The sequence below is a fragment of the Odocoileus virginianus genome, chromosome 24 (genome assembly GCF_023699985.2).
Source record: "Odocoileus virginianus isolate 20LAN1187 ecotype Illinois chromosome 24, Ovbor_1.2, whole genome shotgun sequence".
Classification (NCBI taxonomy): domain Eukaryota; kingdom Metazoa; phylum Chordata; class Mammalia; order Artiodactyla; family Cervidae; genus Odocoileus; species Odocoileus virginianus.
The window spans coordinates 23,273,078-23,295,951 of NC_069697.1; the positions used below are offsets into that span (position 1 = coordinate 23,273,078).

At 38.5% G+C, this 22,874-nt stretch overlaps 1 pseudogene; it reads right to left on the reverse strand.

Annotated features, from left to right (window-relative positions):
* Nucleotides 1–746: 746 nt before the first annotated feature.
* On the reverse strand, nucleotides 747–17,896 carry LOC110152479 (large ribosomal subunit protein uL23 pseudogene; annotated as a pseudogene).
* Nucleotides 17,897–22,874: the final 4,978 nt, after the last annotated feature.

A 22,874-nucleotide genomic window follows, 5' to 3' on the forward strand; every position in this document is an offset into this window, starting at 1 on the left:
CAATTCTACGCAAACTGCATTATTATTCAAATTATTAGTTAAATGTTCATAATAAACCACACTGGATTAGCACATATTCTCTGCAGGCCCATGAACATTCACCTACTTCCCAGGTAGATAGAAACTATACTTTCTAAGTGTTTCAGCCTTGCTGGGGGTCTTCTCATGGCTCTCTAACAATTTATATGAAATTCGTACCACTCTTAAAAAATGAATCAAGTGTTTTCAACATTTGTGAAAGAAGATTAATATGTAGTGAAAAACTAGCAAAGAATCACTTGCTGTGCAGGTGACTCAAACCATGATCCAAAAATCTAAAAATTCAGGAAACGAGATTATTGCTTAACACTGAACTAGTCATGGAGTGGTGTTTCTGAATTTTCTATCCCTTTTGATTTCTGGAAGGCATGGATTGTGGCAAAGAAGTTTTCCCCAAATCCTGTTTGACTTTTTCCTCTCCATGGGGGGGCAGGGGGTGGGGATCAGACCTGACAGCTAAGAGCAGCTTTGTCACAAGAAGTTTCACTACGTTTTTCCTCTTTTTTTTTCTCTTTTGAATAATCAGACACAGATAGAAAGGCCAGCTCCCAGTGCTATGTTTTTAAAAGACCCAGGTGACCTATCTCTAAAAAAGAAACTGTTTCAAGGATTAAACATTCTGATATATTGATCTTGTTGACCCAGTATTTTCCAGAGGTCCCCAGAAGTTGGCAGGGAATGTGATTAAATGTCTCTCACCCGGGGAGTTCAAGGTGGACTGTTTCTGAAGACCATTTATTTCCAACAGTTCCAGAGAGCAACACACAAAAAATTACAGATTAGCAATCACTTAATTTTAATATTAAGCTATAATACAAGTGCAAGCATTGACATTGCTAGGATGTAATAGACACGCCATGCTTCAAACCATACATTTAAAAATAACATAAATAACATAAGAAAAATAATTCTTCTGGGAATGTATTCACAGGTTTTAACTGTTTCTCAACCATCTCTGCTTCTAACACCATGTCATTTTTATTCTGAAGGATATTTTTAAACAGTATTTTATTATTTTTTACTTCTTATTAAAATTGCCAGTGACCATTCCCAAATTTACAAGCTATGAATAATAAATCTGAAATTGTTGGCATTTTTATTTAACTCTTTTCTGCAGACCATGTATGCGTGTTTAGGTAAGTAATGAATCTATTTAAAGAGAAACACTCCACAGACAAGAGCGTGGGCCATCTCAGAAGGCGAGAGGCCCTGAAATTCAGCATGGTTAGTTTTTTTTAATTGGAGGATAATTGCTTTACAGTGTTGTGCTACTTTCTGCTGTACAACAATGTGAATCAGTTATTGGACCAGAATATTTTAAGTGAGAAAAATACTCTTTACAATTGCTGAAGTAACCTGGTAAACTCAGAAAATTCTGCCAACTAAAATACTCTATCTTAATTTTTTCTTTTGAAATGTGTAAATATTTTCACAGATAACTGTATTCTAACCTGTTGACAAATATTTTTAGAAGGCAAAAAGAACTGACAAGTAATCTTTACTTTATGGTTCTTAGAATGTTTCACCAGATTGAGATTCTACTCAATTTCATCTAATTCCAGAAAAGAATATCAATTTGTTTGTTTCAATATACGAGTTCTACCAAAACATTCTTTCCACAAAGTTGAGATATTCTAAATTCTCAAAATTAAACCTTGTAAACTGTTTGCTAGTCATTTGATTTGTTTGATTTTCATTTGCTTTTGTGGAAATAAATTTCAATGTCTTCACAAGCAAACTGTATTTTCTATTATTGCAGTTTACTAAAGACTTCAAATGCTGAGGTTTTGGCATATCATTCAATGAATATTTTGATTAAAGGTTTCTAATGAATTTTAAACAAAATGCACTCACAATTCACAGGTTACTGTTTATGAATATACACCTATAATAATCAACTCATTTTTAAAAACCTAATACAATTGTAGAATATTTAGGTCGATGACACCAGCTTCCTCATAAATTATCTTAGCTCATAAATATATAATATATTGCATAACATAATACATACATGTCTATGCTCATACATATAAAATTTATATATATACATTTATGTATGTATATTTATTATGTATATATGTACATCGGTTGTTGAGTCACTAAGTCATGTCCAACTCTTTTGTGACCCCATAGACTGTAGCCTGCCAGGCTCCTCTGTCCATGAGATTTCCCAGGCAAGAATATTGGAGTGGGTTGCCATTTGTTTCTCCAGGGGATTTTCCTGTCCCAGGGATTGAACCCATGTTTCCTACATTAAAGGCAGATTCTTTACTGCTGAGTCACCAGGGAAGCCTATATGTATGTCTACACATGTATACGTTTGTAATTATATGTATATTAGTAACTTTAATATATACATTAGTAAATTCTTACAGTTATAACTCTGTTTGGATTGGTAAAATATTGTCACTTATTTTGCCTCAGTTATAAATTATATATGCACCATAGGTACTTTTCTGCTTAATGGTTTTGGGGTTTTTTTGTTTGTTTGTTTTTTGTTTTTTTTTTTTACATAGTGAAAACTTTTATATTTGGAATTAGCCAGCTGGACTCAGTTTAGGTGATCCCAATTTTGTTGGCAACATCCAAAGCATCATAGTCAGGAGCCAGTCGAACATATGCCTTCTTCTCCCCATCAGGCCTGATCAGAGTATTGACCTTAGCCACGTCAGTGTCATAGAGCTTCTTCACAGCCTGTTTAATTTGGTGCTTGTTGGCCTTGACATCCGCAATGAATACCAGTGTGTTGTTGTCTTCTATTTTCTTCATGGCTGACTCGGGGGTGAGGGGGAATTTGATGATGGCATAGTGGTCAAGTTTGTTTCTCTTAGGGGCGCTCTTGCGAGGATATTTGGGCTGCCTCCTGAGCCGCAAAGGTGGGTGACGTCCGGATCTTCTTTTTCGTGTGGCTGTGGACACCTTTCAACACTGCTTTCTTGGCCTTCAAAGCCTTTGCTTTGGCTTCAGCTTTAGGAGGGGCAGGGGCTTCCTTCTTCGCCTTCGACGCCATCTTCATGAAAAGGGTTTTTTTTTTAATATATATTTTTACCACAACATTATGATCCTCCAAAAACTTCACTCATATTATCACCACAAAAACACATGATTTCCTCTTCAAACATAAACTGCTTAGCTAAATTTATAATAGCATTCACAATAATGTCTAATGAACTTCCAAAAGTTTCATTTTGATTCCGTAACTTGAATGAGAACAAAAAACTGAATTATTGGAACTAATTTTCTACTTGAAATATCCAATAACACTGATATAAAATAGATTTTATTTATTTAGCTTTCTCTAGTTGTGACAAGTGGGGGTTACTCTCTAGTTACAGTGCTTGGGCTTTTCATTGCAGTGGCTTCTCTTTTTGCAGAGCATGAGCTTCAGTAGTTGTGGCATACTGCCTTACTTGCCCCGAGGCATGTGGAATCTTCCCAGAGCAGGGATCGGACTTGTGTTCCTGCATTGGCGGGGGGATTCTTATCCATTGGACCACCAGGGAAGTCTCAAACAGGTATCTTTTAAATGTTTGCGAAGTTCCTTTGTTAATGGAACCAATAGCTTAACAGCTGTAAGTTCGCTTTTCACACATGCTCAACAAAATTAAAAATGCAAAATTAGTTTAGAACAGACATTTGATCTAAATAAAAAGTCATGTTTCCACAGAGTAATACAAATATGTGCTTTCTGCAGCTGCAGATGTAAATCGTCTCAAAACACAGTCTTCTTGAATAACTCCAAACCTGAAGATTATAGTGCTTCTTTGGTAGGTTTGTATTTTCTTGTTTTCATGTGGTCAGTAATATGACAAATGTGTCTTAGTTTCTGTAGGCTGTTAAAACAAAAATGCCACAAATTGAGTGGCTTATAAACAACAGAAATTTTTTAATCTCAATTCTGGAGGCTGAGACATCCAATATCAAGACACCAGCAAGGTCAAGTTCTGGTGAGGGCCCCCTTCCTGGTCCATTGGTGACTTCTCACTATATCCTCACATCGTAGAAGGGGCATCCATGAGGTCTACCCAAGAATTTTACAGGGACACAAACATCCAAACCATAGCACTGTGGTCCCCACAATGGACAGTGCATGTCAACAAACATTTGGTACATGGTACACCTTTTCATATCCTTCAACAACTTTCTCTAGGAAATGAATATCAGTTAATTTCTCATTTAAATGCTTTCCTCTCTGCAAACACCCTCTGTATTTTTTGCAGTTTTCTAGCTATTGAGGATTTCAGTGACTAAGTCAAAGCTCTCTTGGTAAATGTCACATTGCACTTGAAAAATACATGGGTTACTTTCAAATATCTTTTGATATTGATTTCTAACATCATTCCACAGTGATGAGAGAACTGATTCTGTATGATTTCAATACCTTTAGACCATGAAATTTTTGTACCTTGTTGTATGTCCCTGAATATGTTCCAGTGTCTGCTAGTTTATAGTTTATGGGAACTTGAATAGAATTTGTATCCCACTGTTGTGTGAAAATTACATAAATCTTAATTATGTTGAATTGGCCCATAGTGCCTTTCAGGTCTACTATATCCTTCTACTTTTTCTGTGTATTCATTCTATTAATTTTTGAGAGTTTGATATTGAAACTCCAACTAAAAATCTTAATTTATCTACTTAAAAAATTTATTATAATATATAGTGTAACTATATACAACTTTGTTCTATACTTTCCAAGTCTCCTGTAAATGTGTTATCATACTTTTATAATTTAAAAAATAAAAAAGAAAGAGAAAAAACTAACTATATTGCAGACACTTTGTATGTTGACACAAGGTTATTAAACTTATCATGTTGATCAGTTAATAATGTATATGTGTTGAATCACTATATTGTATACCTGAAGCTAATATAATATGTATGTCAACTATACTCCAATAAAAAAATAAAATAAGTAAATAAAAAAGAGAGAGAAAAAATAAATGAATATCATAATTCCCTGGTGGCCCAGTTGTTAAGACTCCTGGCTTCCTCTGCATGGGGAGTGGGTTTGGTCCCTGGTTGGGAAACTGAGATCCCACATGCCACATAACCAAAAAAAAAAAAGGGAAATGAATATTAAGTACTCATTTTTGTTTGTTGTTTTAGTTCATTGCTGTCAAAAGTGTTCAAAATTTAAAAAGTAATGCCAAACAAAATAAGGAAATGAGATCTGTATAAAAAAATAAATGATGAAACCACTTAGCTAAGAAAATCAGGCTATTTACTGTGAATCTATTACAAAACTGATCAGCCTCTGTCTCTCACAAATATCTCATGTAACATCCAAGTTTCCTGCTGACTCTTGTCAACCTATGCCCTGGTTTTTATTGCACTTCACAAGTCACTTCACAGGCCATTATACAATTGGCTGACACCCCAAATGGCCAGCAGGAAGTATTGTGTCAAATATTTCTCCTACCACTGTCCAAGACCTGAAGGAAATAACTGTCCCTCACTGTTCCAAGTAAGTGCATTATTTTTTTTTTATCAAGAAGTGCCCTACCTGCAGGCCCTGAAAGGGAAGTGTTAGTCAAATTGCATCTGTAAAAGCTAAGAAGAATGAAAGGTTATCACTAGCTGTCTTTCAGATTTATTCACACTTCAAAGTGAGAACATGGGTTTCTCACACTTCTCAACAATACCACGACAAATACACAGCGAAGATCTATCAAACTATCTCAGTTTACTGTAATGTGACTATGAATAATCATATTAATATCTTATTAAAATATGAAAATTCCAGGTCAGATGTTAACCTAGACTGAAGACTAGGAAAAAATAGTCTTAGACTGGGACTGTCCTAGGCAAAGAAGACATATGGCCACCTTATTCAGTACCCACTGTAAGCATTTTACACTGTCTGCTTCCACCACAGAAAATACAAAATTTCATGGTAATAATCCAATCCCTCAATAAAAGAAAAAACTATTCAACTAAGGGATATTTGCTAAGAATATACCTAAACCAAGTAAGGTGTCCAAGCAGAATTGCATTAATAGAGCTTAAAAGTTTTTTTTCTCAGTTTTATTGATTAGACTTCGCCACTGAAGGATATCATTGTATTGGTCTCTAGAGGAAGAAGCTCAAGGTCCCTCTTCACTCTTTTTCAAGGAGAGGCAATAAATTCTTGGAGGCCAGAGCAGACTGCAGACCCTCACTGAACCATGTTTTCTAGTTGGGGGAGGGGCAGGGTAGGATAAATATTTGTGTACAGTGAAAATTTCTCTCTGGTTCATTTTCCTTTGACACTGATGACTGTGGATTTCATCTCTCCTGAGTGGAAAACTTCAAAATTTAAATTTGGGCTTAACAAATGTCACCATTTAGGATTCTAAATCAAATAAAATGTATTTCCCATAGGGTCCAATTAAGCTTCCTAAAGTTCTGCATTTTGCCTTGAGGCCAAAGAGTCAGTCAAATGACTGAATCAATCCAACAAAAAATGAATGTTGAGTGGTTTTTGTACGCCTGACGTGTTCCAGATGCCAGAATTCGACATTGAATAAGAAGTCTTGGTCTTGTTGGAAGAAGCAAGAGTAGAGAAGCTCAGAAAAATAAATCTCTTAGTAGATTTCAAATCAGTAAATGTTATGAAATGATATTATAGGGTTCAGGATATTTTATTTTAAAATAAAATAAATTAAATAAAGTTTAGTTCTAAAGTTTATTAGAACTCTGCCTAATCAAACCTTAAAGAATAGTGATATCTCTTTCCCAGAGAAAGTGATATTTGATGAAAGATGTAAAAAGCACTGGGGATCCAATATGGAGATTGGAAGTGAAGAGGAAGAGAACATTTCAGAAAAAATGACCAGCATGTGATATTTAAAATGGATAACCAACAAGGACCTACTGTATAGCCCAGGGATCTCTGCTCAATGTATGTGGCAGTCTGGATGGGAGGGGAGTTAGGGGAAGAATGAATACATGTATATGTATGTCTAAGTCTCTTTGCTATTCACCTGAAACTATCACACCATTGTTAATCAGCTACAGTCCAATACAAAATAAAGTTTTTCTTTAAAAAAAAAATAGTCAGCATGTGCAAAATCCCAGGAGTAAGTGAGACAAGGTATGCTCAAGGAACTGAAAGAAAATCTACAGGGCTAGGACACATACTGAGAGTGAGAAGGGATTAAAAAAAAGCCGAAGAGGTGATAGGAAGAAGCCAGATCACACTGCACTATGTAATAGGACTTTGTTCTATATTGATTTTATGTAAAATAGTGTGTTTCTTAATCCCAAGATCCTAATTTATCCCTCCCCACCCTTTTTGCTTTGGTAACCATAATTTGTTTTTTATGCCTGTGAGTCTGTTTCTGTTTTATAAATAAGTTCATTTGTACCATTTTTTAAGATTCCACATATAAGTAATATCATATATTTGTCTTTCTCTTTCTGACTTATTTCACTTAGTGTGATAATCTCTAGGTCCATCCATGTTGCTGCAAATGGCATTATTTCATTCTTTTTATGGCTGAGTAATATTCCATGATATATATACACCACATCTTCTTTATCCATTCATCTGTTAATGGACACTTATGTAGCTTCCATGTCTTTGCTATTATAAATAGCACCAATATAAACATTTGTATCTTTTCAAATTAGAGTTTTCTCTGGATGTATGCTCAAGAGTGGGATTGCTAGATCGTATGGTAGCTCTTTTTTTGGTCTTGTAAGAAAACTTCATACTATTTTCACAGCAGCTGCATTAATTTACATTCCCAGGGCTCCCTTTTCTCTACACTCTCTCTAGCATTTATTTGCAGAATTTTTGATGATGGCCATTCTGACCCATGTGAAGTGATACTTTACTGTAGTTTTGATTTCCATTTCTCCAATAATTAGTGATGTTGAGCATATTCTCATGTTCGCCATCTGTATGTCCTGTTGGCCATCTGTATGTCCTCTTTGGAGAAATATCTTTTAGATCTTCTGTCCATTTTTTAACTGTATTGTCTGTTTGGTTTTTATGTTGAGCTGTATGAGCTATTTGTATATTTTGGAAATTAAATCCTTATGGTTCACATTATTTGCAAATATTTTCTCCCAGTCTGTAGGTTTTCTAATTGCTGGGTTTTGTTTTGTTTTGTTTTGTTTTGTTTTGTTTTTAATGCCAGGAGAAAGTTCAGGAGAGAATGAAGATAATCAACAGAGCAAGATTCCCGAGAAAGCAGAAGATGGGAATTTGGAACATAGATGAAGAGTCAGTCGTAGACAAGAGACGTAAAAACTCTCTCACACAGTCACTGTAGAAGAGGAGAAAAAGGTGGGGTGTAAGTATATGGAAGATTGCAAGTATTACCAGGAAATAAAGGGAATATATGTCCAAAGCCTTCTATTTTCTCTGTGAAGCTGATGGGGTTACCTGCTGTGGGTGAGACATGATGTGATGGGATAGGTTTAATTGAGATTACACGCCAGAAGTTTAAATATATTGTCTTTATAATTTTGTATCTTTTCCTCTATAGATCTGCTCAATATACCTGGAATAGGACTAGAGAAAGTAAATAACTGGGTTCATCAACGGTTGAAATTTTGTCAAATTTGCAAAAGTGGAGTCAGTGAGGACAATGTATTGGCAGAAGAGTTGTCAAAGTTGGTGGACTATGCAACTTAAGCTGGAAATGGAAGCAAGTAAAGGCTGGAGTGGGCACATATAAAAAAGAAAGAATTAGAAGGTCAACGAAATGAGTTTTGAAAAAGAGATATAAAGAAAATATCACAACAATAGAGTTAGAAGAAAAGGAGATCGTGGTCAGAGAATGGGTGTTTTTGGAAGTGGAGTAGCTCTGAGCGAAGACCAGGTCCCTGTCGGGCACGGGAGTTGGGATAAAAGTCATGCTGAGCTCAAGACACTGGAAACCCAGGTTGCAGGTGGGTCACACACATGAACCTTGAGGTTGTCCAGAAACTTGAAAGAAAAGAGAAGACATAACATCCAAGGGCCAGACTTCCATGAAGGAGGCGGGGTGACTGAGAGTTCTGTCACTGAAATAATGAGGACAGGTAGACAGATGACCCGGGACTCCTCAGATGAGGAGTTGTAAGTGACATGTCTGGACACTGCTGTGAGTCCAAAGTGATCAACATGGTAGCGTCCTCCACTGTTAATCTAAGGAGCACAGCTATGGGAATGAGTGGGCCACACTTCAGAGAGAAAGGAAGATGCCTGGGAGAGCTGTGATTTTCCTATTGGGATTGCTTCTTTTTTTCAATTTCATTTGTAAACTATAGTTGATTTACAATATTGTGTTAGTTTCAATTGTACAGCTTCAGATTCTTTTCCATTATAGGATATTAGTTTCTTTTCAAACTTAGTTAAATTAATTCTATTTTTATATCTATTCACATTCTCCTCTCTTCTATTTCTCAGGGTATTTGGTTGGCCATTTCCTAACCACTAAACCTGAATTTGTTTTTGCTGAGTATTCATCTCTCATAAAAGCGCTAAACACCAGGAATCCTTTAAAAACTCCATTGACTTCAATCCAGGGAGAAATGTATAGTGTTCATATAACATTCTTTCCGAACAATCATAATTTAAGTTTTGGTTTTCTTCTTGACCCCAAAATTATAAAGAACGTTGTTCTTTTACCCCAATGGTTAGTTTTAGGTTTTTTTTAAATTATTACCAGTTCCCTTTCATTTTTAATTTCTAACTTGTATTTTACTGTATTAAGAGAATGTGACCTTTATAATCTCTTTTTGGAGAATTAATTCAGATTTTCTTTGGTACATAGTATTTAATCAATTTTGTAAAGCCCTATGGGTGTTGAAAAAAGTGTTTATTCTCTTTTCATTGGGTATAACATTCAAAGAAAACTTATCTATTGTGTTATTCAAATCTGCCATATATAAAATTATATTCAGTCCACATGAATCATCACTTCCTGAGACTTCCTACAGAGATCATGGCTTTGTCAAATATTCTTCATAATTTTAATAGTGTCTGTTTTGTTTCAATGCAAATTCAGTGCATGAATGTTGGTAACTACTTTATCCTCTTGGTGAATTTTACCTTTTTTCTATTTAAGCTATCTAAATAGCACTTGATATTCCCCTAAGTATTTTGGTCTTGAATTCTATTTTGCCATGTATTAATATTGCCATCTCTTTTACCTAACATTTCTCTCACTATACCTTTATTTTCAACTTCTGTGATCTGTCTCTTACAAAAGAAATCAATGACTTCAGTTCACTTTCTAACCCTGCCGTTTCTTTACCTGGTTTCCTTGTTCTTGATTTCTTTTTTTCCCTTGCCTTCTCAACCATCACTGGGTGGGTCAAACTTTTTGCTGTTGTTCCTCTTTTCCCTTTCCCAGTATAGAAGATTCTAAATCAGCTAAAATTCAGTTCGGCTACATAAAACAGAAATTCCAAAATAAGCAGCTTAAAGACATGACTGCTTTTTTCCCAAGCAAAAGAAGTCTAGAGACTAAAGTCAGTACACATCAGTTGTATCAAGGCTGGAAAGGATGCTCCAATGTCTTCAGGAATCCAGCCATCTTTCCTCTTTTTGCTCCATGGTTCTTAGAACATAACTACCGTTTCTCAAGGTCATAAAGCAGCTGCTTGGGCGTTAGCCTTGTGGGACGATTTCTAAGCAGTAGGAAGAAAACAGGCACAAAGGGCAAAGGTCAAGTGAATCAGCTCCTTTTGAGAAGCCTTTAGGGACACATTCACACAGTACTCCACTTACATTTACTAATGGGACCACTACTTACTGCCAGAGTGGCTAGAAAACGTCATCAGAATTCTCTGTCTATGGAAGAAACCAAGAATGGATACTGAGTAGGCCAGTAACACACTGCCACAACTCCATACTATACTCATTCTGTTGATAAATATATTTCTAACAAACCTATTTCAGTATTTTTATATCAATATCAACAATAATATCCATGACTTACCCCTGCAAAAAATGAGACCTGTGTCATGTATAATTTTATATATAATTTACCCCTCTTTCCTACTTGGTCTGCAAAATTTTGATGAGATTATAATTTTATTTCAGATATTGTTAATTTGTATTGTTATAATGTATAATAATGGGCTTCCCAAGTGGTACAGTGGTAAAGAATCCGCTTGCCAAGCAGGAGACACAGGTTTGATCCCTGGGTCAGGAAGATCCTCTGGAGAAGGAAATGGCAAGCTACTCCAGTATTCTTGCCTGGAAAATCCCATGGACGGAGGAGCCTGGCAGGCTACAGTCCATGGAGTTGCAAAGAGTCAGACACGACTGAGTGACTCACTTTCACTTTCTGTTTTCTTCTCTTTCTCTTTTCAATGAATATATATTCTCCTGGACATATCCTCTATATCTCTTAACATTAGTCCCATTATTTCTGTTGTCTTTTTTGCTTTACATTACAAAAAAAAAAAAAAAAATCCCTTCTTTTCCAAATTACTGATTTGGCTTTCAGTCATGTGCTTTCAGTTACTTAGCCCTCCTATTCATTGTTTTACTTTTAAAATCATCTTTTAAAATTATAAATCTTTCTTGTTTAGAAATTTGCCTTTCTTCATTGAAATCTGCCCTAGTTTTATGAATTTAATATCCACTCAAGTTTTCCTAAATAATAATAATTTTTGTGTGAAATGAAAAAACATTTGCTTCATCATGAATTGAAGTGAAAGTGTTAGTCACTCAGTCGTGTCTGACTCTTTGCAACCCCATGGACTATAACCTCTGTCCATGGGATTCTCCAGGCAAGGATACTGGAGCGGGTTGCCATTCCCTTCTCCAGGGGATCTTCCTGACCCAGGGATTGAACCAGGGTCTCCTTCATTGCAGGCGGATTCTTTACCGTCTGAGCCACCAGGGAAGCCCCCCTATTAGTTACTCTATATTTTTATCTTGATTCTTTTTTCTCAAACTGTTCTTCTTCTGCAAATATTTGGTAATTCTTTGTTTTAAATGAGGCACCTTTAGCTCTTTCTCTCCTACCACTTTATCATGCTATAAATAGCTGGCACAGGTTTCCATCAGAGATGGCTTTCCTTCTCCTGGAAGGCCTAGAGGAGCAAACATGATGAGGATGTTGACAGAGGGTTTCTTATTAAGATATGTAGATGTTATGGAAATGGGGTCAACAGGTAAGCCAGTGTCCCCCCGAAGAACAGTTTTACCTTTCTTTTCTCCTCTGTGACCATCTGAAGCCCCAGAGTCACGAGAGGCCCTGGTTCACTCCTCTCTCTGTTTGCTCATTCCAGAGCAAACCCTTCAGTCAGTCACTCTGTAAACATGAGGTGTGGCGGGGGATGACTAGCCTGGCTATTCCAGGAACAGTCATTTGCTTATTTATCTTTATGATTACCCCCTCAGTCAGTTTCTCCTCAAGCTTCTTAATTCCTGGCTTCAAGTTTCTCCAGGACTCCTGGGGGAAGAGCAAGTCTCATTTCTGGCGGTAGCCCTGTCCTGCTTTTATTTCTTCTTGAGTTTCCCAACACCTGTCCCAAAAGTTTTCTTTTAGCTTTTTAACTGGAAATGTATTTGGTGTTAATTCATTCAACAAATACTAACTTGAGGGATTTTTCTGGACCCTGGAGATACAGCAGTGGAGTTTTCCAGACTGAAGGAAGCTAAAGAGATATGAAGACCAAATATCATGCATGATCCTAGATTCAATTCTGGAAAGTCCAGGCACTACAGAAGAGATTTCTGTTGTTGCTGGTTTTCTTTTGTTATTGTTTTTTCTGCTATAAGGGATATGATTGGGACAACTGACATTATTTGAATATTGATTAGATGGTAGTATTGTATCAGTGTGAAGTTTCTGATTTTGATGGGTATACTATGCTTATCTCAATTAATGTCTTTGTTTTTAGGAAATATACACTATTTATTTAAAGGTAATTGGGTGTCATATCACAATGACTGAAAATAATAAAAATAAGTAAGAGAATAATAAGGCAAATGTAAATTATTAACAATTGGGAAATCTGGGTGAAGGGTATATACAAGTTTTCTTGCTTATTTGTGTGACTTTTATTGAAGTTTGAAAGCATTTCAGAATAAAAAGTTGATCTTTTTAAGGAATATGGCAAAAGTTGATTAAGAAGCCATTCAGGCTTCTCTGGTGGTCTAGTGGTTCAGGATCCACCTTATAATGCACGGTTATTCAATCTTTGGTCTGGGAAGATCCCACATGCCACGGAGCAACGAAACTCTTGTGCCACAACTACTGAAGCCCGTGTTGCCTAGAGCCCATGCTGTCCAACAAGAGAAGCCACTGGATTGAGGAGCCCGCACACTGCAATGAGAGAGTAGACCCCACTCGCTGCAACTAGAGAAAGTCCTCTCAAAAACCGAGACCCAGGACAGACCAAAGAGAAAACAATTAATAAATTAATTAATTTTAAAAATAGATACTACCTATACATAGGTACTACCTATGCATAGATACTACCTATATATAGATACTTATATATCTGATAGTGGAGAATGAAGCTCAGGTCTATACAAAAGAAGCTTTCTACCACTGGATCCCAGAGTTAAATACAGTTGCCCATCTACTTACAGATAGTGCTGGAGGCCCCCCCAGCATGGGAGGAAGACTGCAGAACAGATGCACTCCAAGGGCAGGTTGGGTCCCAAGGGAAGGAGAACAGGTGCTCAGCCCACCGCACCTGTTGAATCTGTTCTTCCAAACTCTCCACTCATTTTGAGTCAGTTCTGCTTAGGAGTGAAGACAGGCCATGAGTGTTATGCTTGGAGTTTTAACATAGAAAGAGCCATTCTGAATAGAAGAAAGCTGATCAGTCTTCTGACAACATATGATAAAATAAACGGTTAGTAAGGAAAGTATTTTAAAGGAACATATCCCTTGAGTCAGCAATTCAACTTCTAAGAGTCTATCCTTCAAAAATATTCACTCATGTACACAAGGAATTCCACTTAAGCATTATTAATATAGGGGGAAATTGGAAACGGCCTCTAAAAATCTATCAACAGAGAAGTGGCTGAAGTAAAGAAAGTATATTCATTCTTTGAAATAGGAGGCTGCCACTTTTCACAATGAGGTAAGGCTGTATATACTAATAAAATAAGAGCAATGCACAAGATGAGAAGTCAGCATTAAGTCATTGAGCTATAAATAAAATATAGTCCTATTCCTAATTTTTGTCTATACATATGTTTATACATTGGTGATAAAAAATTTGGAAAGAGGTACATATACACCATGGAATATTACTCAGCCATTAAAAAGAATTCATTTGAATCAGTTCTAATGAGATGGATGAAACTGGAATTCATTATACAGAGTGAAGTAAGCCAGAAAGATAAAGACCAATACAGTATACTAACGCATATATATGGAATTTAAAAAGATGGTAACGATAACCCTATATGCAAAACAGAAAAAGAGACACAGATGTACAGAACAGACTTGTGGACTCTGTGGGAGAAGGTGAGGGTGGGATGTTTCAAGAGAACAGCATTGAAACATGTATATTATCTAGGGTGAAACAGATCACCAGCCCAGGTCGGATGCATGAGACAAGTGCTCGGGCCTGGTGCACTGGGAAGACCCAGAGAGATCGGATGGAGAGGGAGTTGGGAGGGGGGATCGGGATGGGGAATACATGTAAATCCATGGCTAATTCATTTCACTGTATGACAAAAACCACTGCAATGTTGTAAAGTAATTAGCCTCCAACTAATAAAAATAAATGAAAAAAAAAATTTCGAAAGACACATAGAAAATAAAATGACTTTTTACAGAGAGAATTTCAATAGCAAATAGGAAATTTCACCTTTCCATATTTTCTGAATTTTTATATGAGCTTTCAATTATTTCATTTAATAATTAAAATGAAAATTATACTCCATTAAGGTAAGATATGCATGTACAGTTATTACAGTATAGTGTCCATTGAAAAAAGCAGTCTATGTATAGCATGACAAAGTTCTTTTGAATGTGTCTGTGTCCCATGTGTGTAACTGAATTTTGAATGGGACCTTTATGTCTTTGTTTTGGCAAAAGCCCCCAAAACTAAATATTAATAATAAGTACCAAGTACCCTCACTTCTGGGCTTCCCTGGTAGCTCAGAGGTAAAGAATCCACCTGCAATTAAGGAGACATAGGTTCAATCCCTGGGTTGGGAAGATCCCCTGGAAGTTGGCATGGAAACCCACTCCAGTATTCTTGCCTGGAGAATCCCATGGACAGAGGAGCCTGGAGGCCTACAGTCCATGGGGTCGCAAAGAGTCAGACACAACCAAAGCAACTTAGCACTCACAAGCACCCTCACTTCTAAAGCAGGGTGTTATACCACCTGTGCAGAGCAAAGATAGTTCAAAGGACTCTGTCATCCCCCATCTCCAGATTCTATGAGAGTAACCTCAGAATTCATCCCCATCACTGGGAATTCCTATGGAGAGGATTGTCAGTGTGCTGAGGAGGAAGAATTTGCTTCCTCCCTTCATGCTAAACTAGATGAGAGAGGCTTCCAGAGAAACATGCAGGGAGTGTGACACGTGTCCTCTGGATTTGAAGGAATGGGGAGTGATATCAATCTTTCTCCTGAAAATTCCAGAAGAAGAAGCTATCCTGTCACACTGCTCTACAAAGGAAATCAAAATGGTTCTGTTGGTCACAGCCCACATGTCCAGACAATGGCAGGGCAAATTTTCCTGTGGGTCAGAGATCGAGTGCACTTGGGAGGAAGGCTTACTAGGTCTCCCTGAGAGAGACTACCAGTAGGACTTCCCACAAATCAACACAGGAGAGAAGGGGTCAGGGATATATAGCAGGGGGCATTGGCAATCATCCCAAAGATGTATGCTTCCAGGCCAGAATAGTCCATAAGGGAAGGGAAAGATTTTAAATGGATGAAAGTTTAGAGTTTTTATATCATGTATGTTCATGCTAAGTTGCTTCAGTTATGTCTGACTCTGAAACTGCAGCCTGCCAAGCTGCTCTGTCCACAGAATTTTCCAGGCGTGAATACTGGAGTGAGTCGCCATGATCTCCTCCAGGGCATCTTCCCAACGTAGGGATAGAACCTGCATCTCTTATGTCTCCTGCGTTGGCAGTCGTGTTCTTTACCACTAGCGCCACCTGGGAAGGCCTTGATACCATACTTGACTTCTTATTTATTTGACAGTGTTTGGAAAAGGTATTAAAAACTGTTTGTAGTTTCTTCTGGAGGTGGAAAAAAATGGTTTTATAGAGAAGGTTTTCAAAGGTGGTGATGAGAAAAATATTGTTTCCCTTTTTTCCTCCTACCAAGTGCAGCTCATTCAGTAAACAGTTTACGTAGATTAACAGTGGCAATGGTCCCACTCGTCACAATGACTCTGCCTAGTTATCCTTGGTCCAGAGGGACCTCATCATAGCCTCATCATAGATCCCAATGTACCACCTGCCCAGGGAGGCTTTGGAAGAGCCCAGGATTGTTGTAGAGAGTTTTCTATAGGATAAATGGACTGTGTGGGTCCACATTCAAGAACTGGTTCAGCACTGAGTTCTGACAGGCAGCTCCCAGGTCCTCAACATGCAACCCGAGGACTGTGACCCCTCACCTTCTCCAACTCCACTCAACCCCTCCTTCTCTCCTCCAGCCCTGTCTTGTCTGGTCTCTGGGAGAGGGAAACCATAGCTCAGCAAGCATGCAACTGTATCTTTCTTCTTGAAATTAAGCTGAGATTTGAATCTTTGTATCTGCTCCAGTGTTGGCTGGGGGATAGAGAGAAATAGAAACAGTCCTTGAGACCCTGGAACAGAACCCCAGGAACTGAAGACCTGCTATATCCATATGCATATATATATCCCCCCAAAAGCCAGTAAAGGTTAACAACAGCTACCTCTCAATGGTGACATTCCAAGTGATTTTTTTTCATTCTCATTCTTTTTTTACTGTTTTATATAGTTTTTTATTTTTCTAAAATTATCTTATGTATGTGTATAAAAATATATGTTGTAATGTAATGGCCTATACGGGAAAAGAATCTTTAAAAAGTGTGGATATATGTATGTGTATAACTGATTCACTCTGCCATACACCTGCAACTAGCACAACATCGTACATCAACTACACTCCAAGAAAAAATTTTAAATAATAACACCACATAGAAGTGGAAGCACAGAGATCCAGCATAAAAAAAGAAACATATCTGAATGTGTAAGCATGAAAAAATTAACAGTGTTCATCTGCAGGCTCCTTTCCATCAGCATTTAAATATAGTCAAGCCTCTCTTAACTTAGAGAAAACGCACCCTCAGCACCAAATCTCTGCCAACACAGATCTCTCACCACTCAGACCAAACTCGTTTGAAGTGTCTATACTCCCTGTCCTCACCTCTTCATTTCCCATGGACCCCTTTGTCAACTCACCAGAAGAACCAGCCTCTGATTTCCCTTCTTGGCTGCATATCAGAGGTCAGATGTCCTTCTCACGGTAACTACCGTGGTCACAGATGAGGAGGTGTCCAGAGCGGCCAGCCTGTCTACTGATCACCAAAGAAGACACTCCCCTTACCGGGTACATAGGGAATTCAGTGTCCTTTCAGTCAAGACCAAGAATTATTTTCTTACTTGGATGACATGTGGTTGAGACTGTTATTCTTTGCTGTTGGAAAACCTATGAGGAGAAAAAGTCAAGCCACGAGGTCCAAAGGAGGGAGAAAAAGAATCAAACATTAAGACTATGAATTAATCCCCTAATAGCTGGGCTAGAGCTAGAAGTGGTGGTGGTTTAGTCACTAAGTCGTGTCCAACTCTTGCAACCCCATGGACTGTAGCCTGCCAGGCTCCTCAGTCCATGGGATTCTCTAGTCAAGAATACTGGAGTGGGTTGCCATTTCCTTCTCCAGGGGATCTTCCCAACCCAGGAATCGAACCCAGGTCATACATTAAAACATATGCATCTCTTAAGGAAAATAAGCCAAAATATCCCTATATCCAAATTAGGAATAAGAGAGATTGAAATTGAGAGAGGCTGAGAGAGGAAGTACACGGGAGAGGTTAGAGTGTGGACTCTGGAGAGTCCACTTATTAACCTGGCTAAGTTGCATCACAGCTTTTGCTTTAATTTCCTAATTTATAAAAACATGACTAGATAAGGAAAGTAATTTAAATCTCCCAGTGCAGTATCTAATACACAGTCACATTATTTTGTTATCACTCTACTCCCAGCCTGAAATCTTCCCTGAATTTCATATCTGTACTTTGAACTGCCTTAATGACATACTGGATAACACCCAACCAGCTCAATACGACATTCTAGGAATCAAATTCATTATTTCAATCCGCCCTCCAGCCTGTGCTTCCTCCAGTGTTCAATAAATATTTTTAATAATATATTTGTTCTCATCATTTTTTATCCCTATTTTCAAATATTTTAAGTGAACTTGTATAAGGAAAGATGATCAATACTTTTATTTGTTAAAAAGGAAACCACTCAGCAAAATCGAATTTATAAAAGAAATATCAAAGAAGGATTCAAGGATTTTTTTCTGCGGAAATGCTACAGCAGAATCAAGATAAATGGATGAAGGAGTAAATAGAGAGATGAGGAATAGAATAAAAAGTGTGGAGGAATCAGGGTAAAATGTTTAAAAGCGACAGAGCAGGAAGAGGGGAGCACCTGCTTAAAAGAGAGATTTCTCTACAAGGAAAGAATAAAATAATTGTGGACAGGGGGAGAACTACCAGAAGAGGAATAAATTCAAGATGTTGCAGAAAAATGTGGAAATAAAATCAAGGTAGGAACAATGCTTTATCCCCTGAGATTTGAGAGCAATGGAAAGGGTATTGAGAGCGAAGGTAGCAGAAGAAGGTGGAAGAATGGAAACAGATGATACTATGTATGTATGTTTAGTGTGCGTGCTCAGTCGTTTCCAGTTCTTTGTGACCTCATAGACAGTAGCCTGCCAGGCTCCTCTGTTCATGGAATTTTCCAGACAAGAATCCTAGAGTGGGTTGCCCTTTCCTTCTCCATGGGGTCTTCCTGATCCAAGGTTCAAACCCATGTTTCTTGCATCTCCTGCATTGGCAGGTGGATCCTTTACCACTGAGCCACCTGGAAAGGGGTGTGTAAATATACTTAGGAAATTGGAAAACATTTTTTCCCAATATTTGGATATCAAATGAATAATGAAATGACCTCAGAGAAATACAGTTGAAGCCTCTGAAGCAAATGTCAAAGAATTTGATGAACCTTAGATACTAACCAGGAAGTCAGTGGGTAAACAACAATTCAAACACAAAATGAACTCCAAGTTCTAACCAGAACCCCAGGTGCTTGGCGTAAGTTGGATCTGGAAATGTGTTCACTTCTTGTCAGATGACTTCCTGCTTCCAAAAAACCAGACTCTGCTTAAAGAAAAAAAAAATCAATGTATCTGTCTTGTTTCTATTAGGTGAAATAGGGAAAAAAGAAAATAGGCCTGTGTTCATCAGATCAAAGATTTCTGAGTGAAGAGTGTGGAACAGATCATTCCATACAGATAATTAAGGGGTATTATTATCTGTATGGGTAAGATCAGGAATTCCCTGGCAGTCCAGTGGTTAGGACTCAGAGTTTCCACTGCAGGGGACGTGAGTTCAATCCCTGATCAGGGAACTAGGATCCCGCATGCTGAGTGGCATTCCTTATGTAACTAAATAAACAAATAAGAATATAACTGATTTACTTTGCCGTACAGCAGAAAGTAACACAACACTGTGGGTCAACTGTACTCCATTTTTAAAAAAAGATTTATTTCAAGACAGGTGAGATCAGTATTCCAGGTGAAAAGAAGACCATGGGCAAGGTAGCCTAGGCATAGCCAGAGTTTCCAGAACTCTAGAATTCCTCTGCACCCACCCTGCCTTCCTTCCTGACTTACTAACTGCTGTCCTAGCAAAGCCCTGTACAAAATATCCTGAAATATAAGACTAGGCAAAGGATCTTTTGAGCTCAGGCTCCAATTCTTCACCCCAGCTCCTACAAAATAGGCTCTTTCCCCTTTGGTGGAGTCGTCTCAGTCCAGGTGTCCTCTGATTGGCTGTCTGAGATGTTCAGTAAATTCCAGCTTGATGTGAACAGAATTGTGCTAAGCTGGACCTGGGTCACCCTGATGCGCTCCTTAGGTTTCATACAGACTATACCACAGGAGTTCTGAGTGATACTTGGGTTTAAGAGTAATAATATATTACATTTTATTGCATCTTCCCCTCCCCACCATGTGCCAGACCAGCTGAGAGACTAAAAGAGGAGTAAGGCAGTCCCAAAGAAAAAGTGCTGTTGAAAGGAAGCAGTAGATATGTGGTTCAGAAGGAACGGGGGTGGGGGAGGCAAACAGGTGAGGACCAAAATGTGTCAGCCCTGCTTCCTGGCCCCGAGACAGAGGTGATGTGGGGGGAGGTTGAACAGCTTCATCTCCAGGGGGCTTGGAGGGAATAGAGCAAATATTTTCATCATTATCACCCACTAATCAGACAGTGCACAGCTTCTGGTCAAGATAAGTTACCAAGTGCTTAAAGAGTTTATCTCACTTAATTCTCACAACAAACCATGAAGGAAACATGTTACTATAATCTCTGCTCTGAATGAAAAAGAAACTAAAATTTAGAGATGAAGAATTTCCTTGCAGCTACATGTTTACTGGGTGGTGGAAACAGGATTCCTTCATTCTCTTTACATCCACTCTCTCATTTAATTCTCACAGCCACTCTTAACAACAAGTTGGGTTATCCTTCTCTTATAGGTGAAGACACAGACTCAGAAGCCAAATTACTGTTTGAAGTCCTAGAAGAGGGGAGCTAACATATTGTTTCTGTCAGGAAAGTTAAAGGTGGCCAAACAACACCGCCCTGCTGGCTGCCCTGTGGCCCAAAGGTAGCAGCTTTCAGGTAAACCTGGGAAGCAGAAGAAAGTTCCAGAAAAAGGTTCATTTGTAGAAGAGATTCTTGGGGACAAAATGTAGTTTCAGGAGCGGGTGAAGGAGAAAGTTGAAAGTCTGGGGAAAGAGGAGTTAGGGGTTATCATGGAAAACAAAATCTCCCACTAACCCAGAAAATCCTTCCACAAAAGTTGAAGAAGAAACACTTGTATTATTGAATAAGCATTAAACCAGAATGTGGCACACAATACAGGCAATTCACTAGAGATGGCAAAGATGGAAAGAAATCACCTTATGTACAGACAAGTACATACAACTTTCATACATGGTCTCCAGATAAATGATAACCATAAGTGATTCATCCTAATTTACCTGTTAATTGGGATGATCATGCACATTAGCTAATTGCCTTTATCTAAAGGAAAAATACCCTTCTCTCATCTTTATGACGGGAGGTAGTTTTGCTGTTGGAACCAGGCACCTTAATTAGACTTACAGCCTCCACCAGACCGGGAGATAAGGGGCTCTGGTCCTCAACTACATTTCAAAGAGATGGCTCCCAGGCCCTGAGAAAGATGTTCCTTGATTGTAAAGCCTACAGGAAGCTTTTTTTTTCTTTTTTTTTAAGATTTACATCTCAAAGGAGCAGGGAAAGGATTTACAATTTCAAGTTTTCTGAAGTAAATGCTCTAAGGAAAGGGAGGAGGGATAAGACTGAGGGAAGAGAAAATTTCCCTCAAAGAGACAGGGGATCGTGGATGAGTTGTGCAGTTTACTCCTTGAGCTGCTGCTGTGAACAGTGGCTTCTGAGCAATACTTCAGTCCAGAGTTGCTCTGTGCCCTGTCAGCCTGCCTCTCCCAGGAGTTCGAGGAGGGCCTGCCAACGGCATTACAGATTTGGGTACAAGCTGCCCAAGCAGGTAAGTTCACATGGGACCTAACAGGTACCATTTATATACACAGTGAGCACTGGTCATTGTCAGCTGCCCCCAGAAACCCAAGAGAAAGGGGGGAACCACAGGACTCATTTTTAAGCATCACCACCCTTCCAAGGAAGGTGTTATCATCACCCCCTTCAAGCACCAAGGTGTATGTTTCTCTGTCATCATAACAGGGAAGTGTGTCCATTAAACCCATGTTCTCTTCTATCTAGTGTTGTCCTCCTGGGGACAGGGAAGCAACACCTGGCCCTCAGTGCAGTGATTCATTTGTCCTGTGATGGACATGAATAAGCATGCAGAGCAGGACATGCGTCCTTCGAGTCTCAGCAGAATATCCTTAAGGAAGCCCTGAGATGGTGTGTGTTCTGGATCTATGTCACATAAAGCTAAGTTTCCAGCCTGGGTTACCCAGATTTCTAGGGGTACATGGTGATGTAGGGCCTGTATTTGTTGTCTTTCAAAGACTCTAATAATAATTATACACATAACTAATAAGGATACACAGGAAAAAATGTAAAATATCACTCCCTTTATTTTAAGTTATATAAAATCAACATGCCAACTCTAATTAGCTTATGTTGATTTGGTTAAAAGTGTCTTACACGAATATTGAAACTGATTATTACTTATAGAATGGGATGCTTACTAAGACAGAACTTAAGATTTCTGAGCGAATTTTCATTATTCTGGTGCATGTGCGTGATAAGTCGCTTCAATCGTGTCCGACTCTGTGCGAATGTATGGACGGTAGCCCAGCAGGCTCCTTTGTCCATGGGATTCTCCAGGCAAGATCCTGGAGTGGGTTGACATTCCTTTCTTCAGGGGATCTTCCCGACCCAGGAATTGAACCCGAGTCTCTTACTTCTGCTTTGGGCGGTGGGTTCTTTACCTCTAGCACCACCTGGGAAGCCCCATTATTCTGGTTGCTGCTGCTGCTGCTGCTGAGTCACATCAGTCGTGTCCAACTGTGTGCGACCCCACAGACAGCAGCCCACCCGGCTCCCGTCCCTGGGATTCTCCAGGCAAGAATACTGGAGTGGGTTGCCATTTCCTT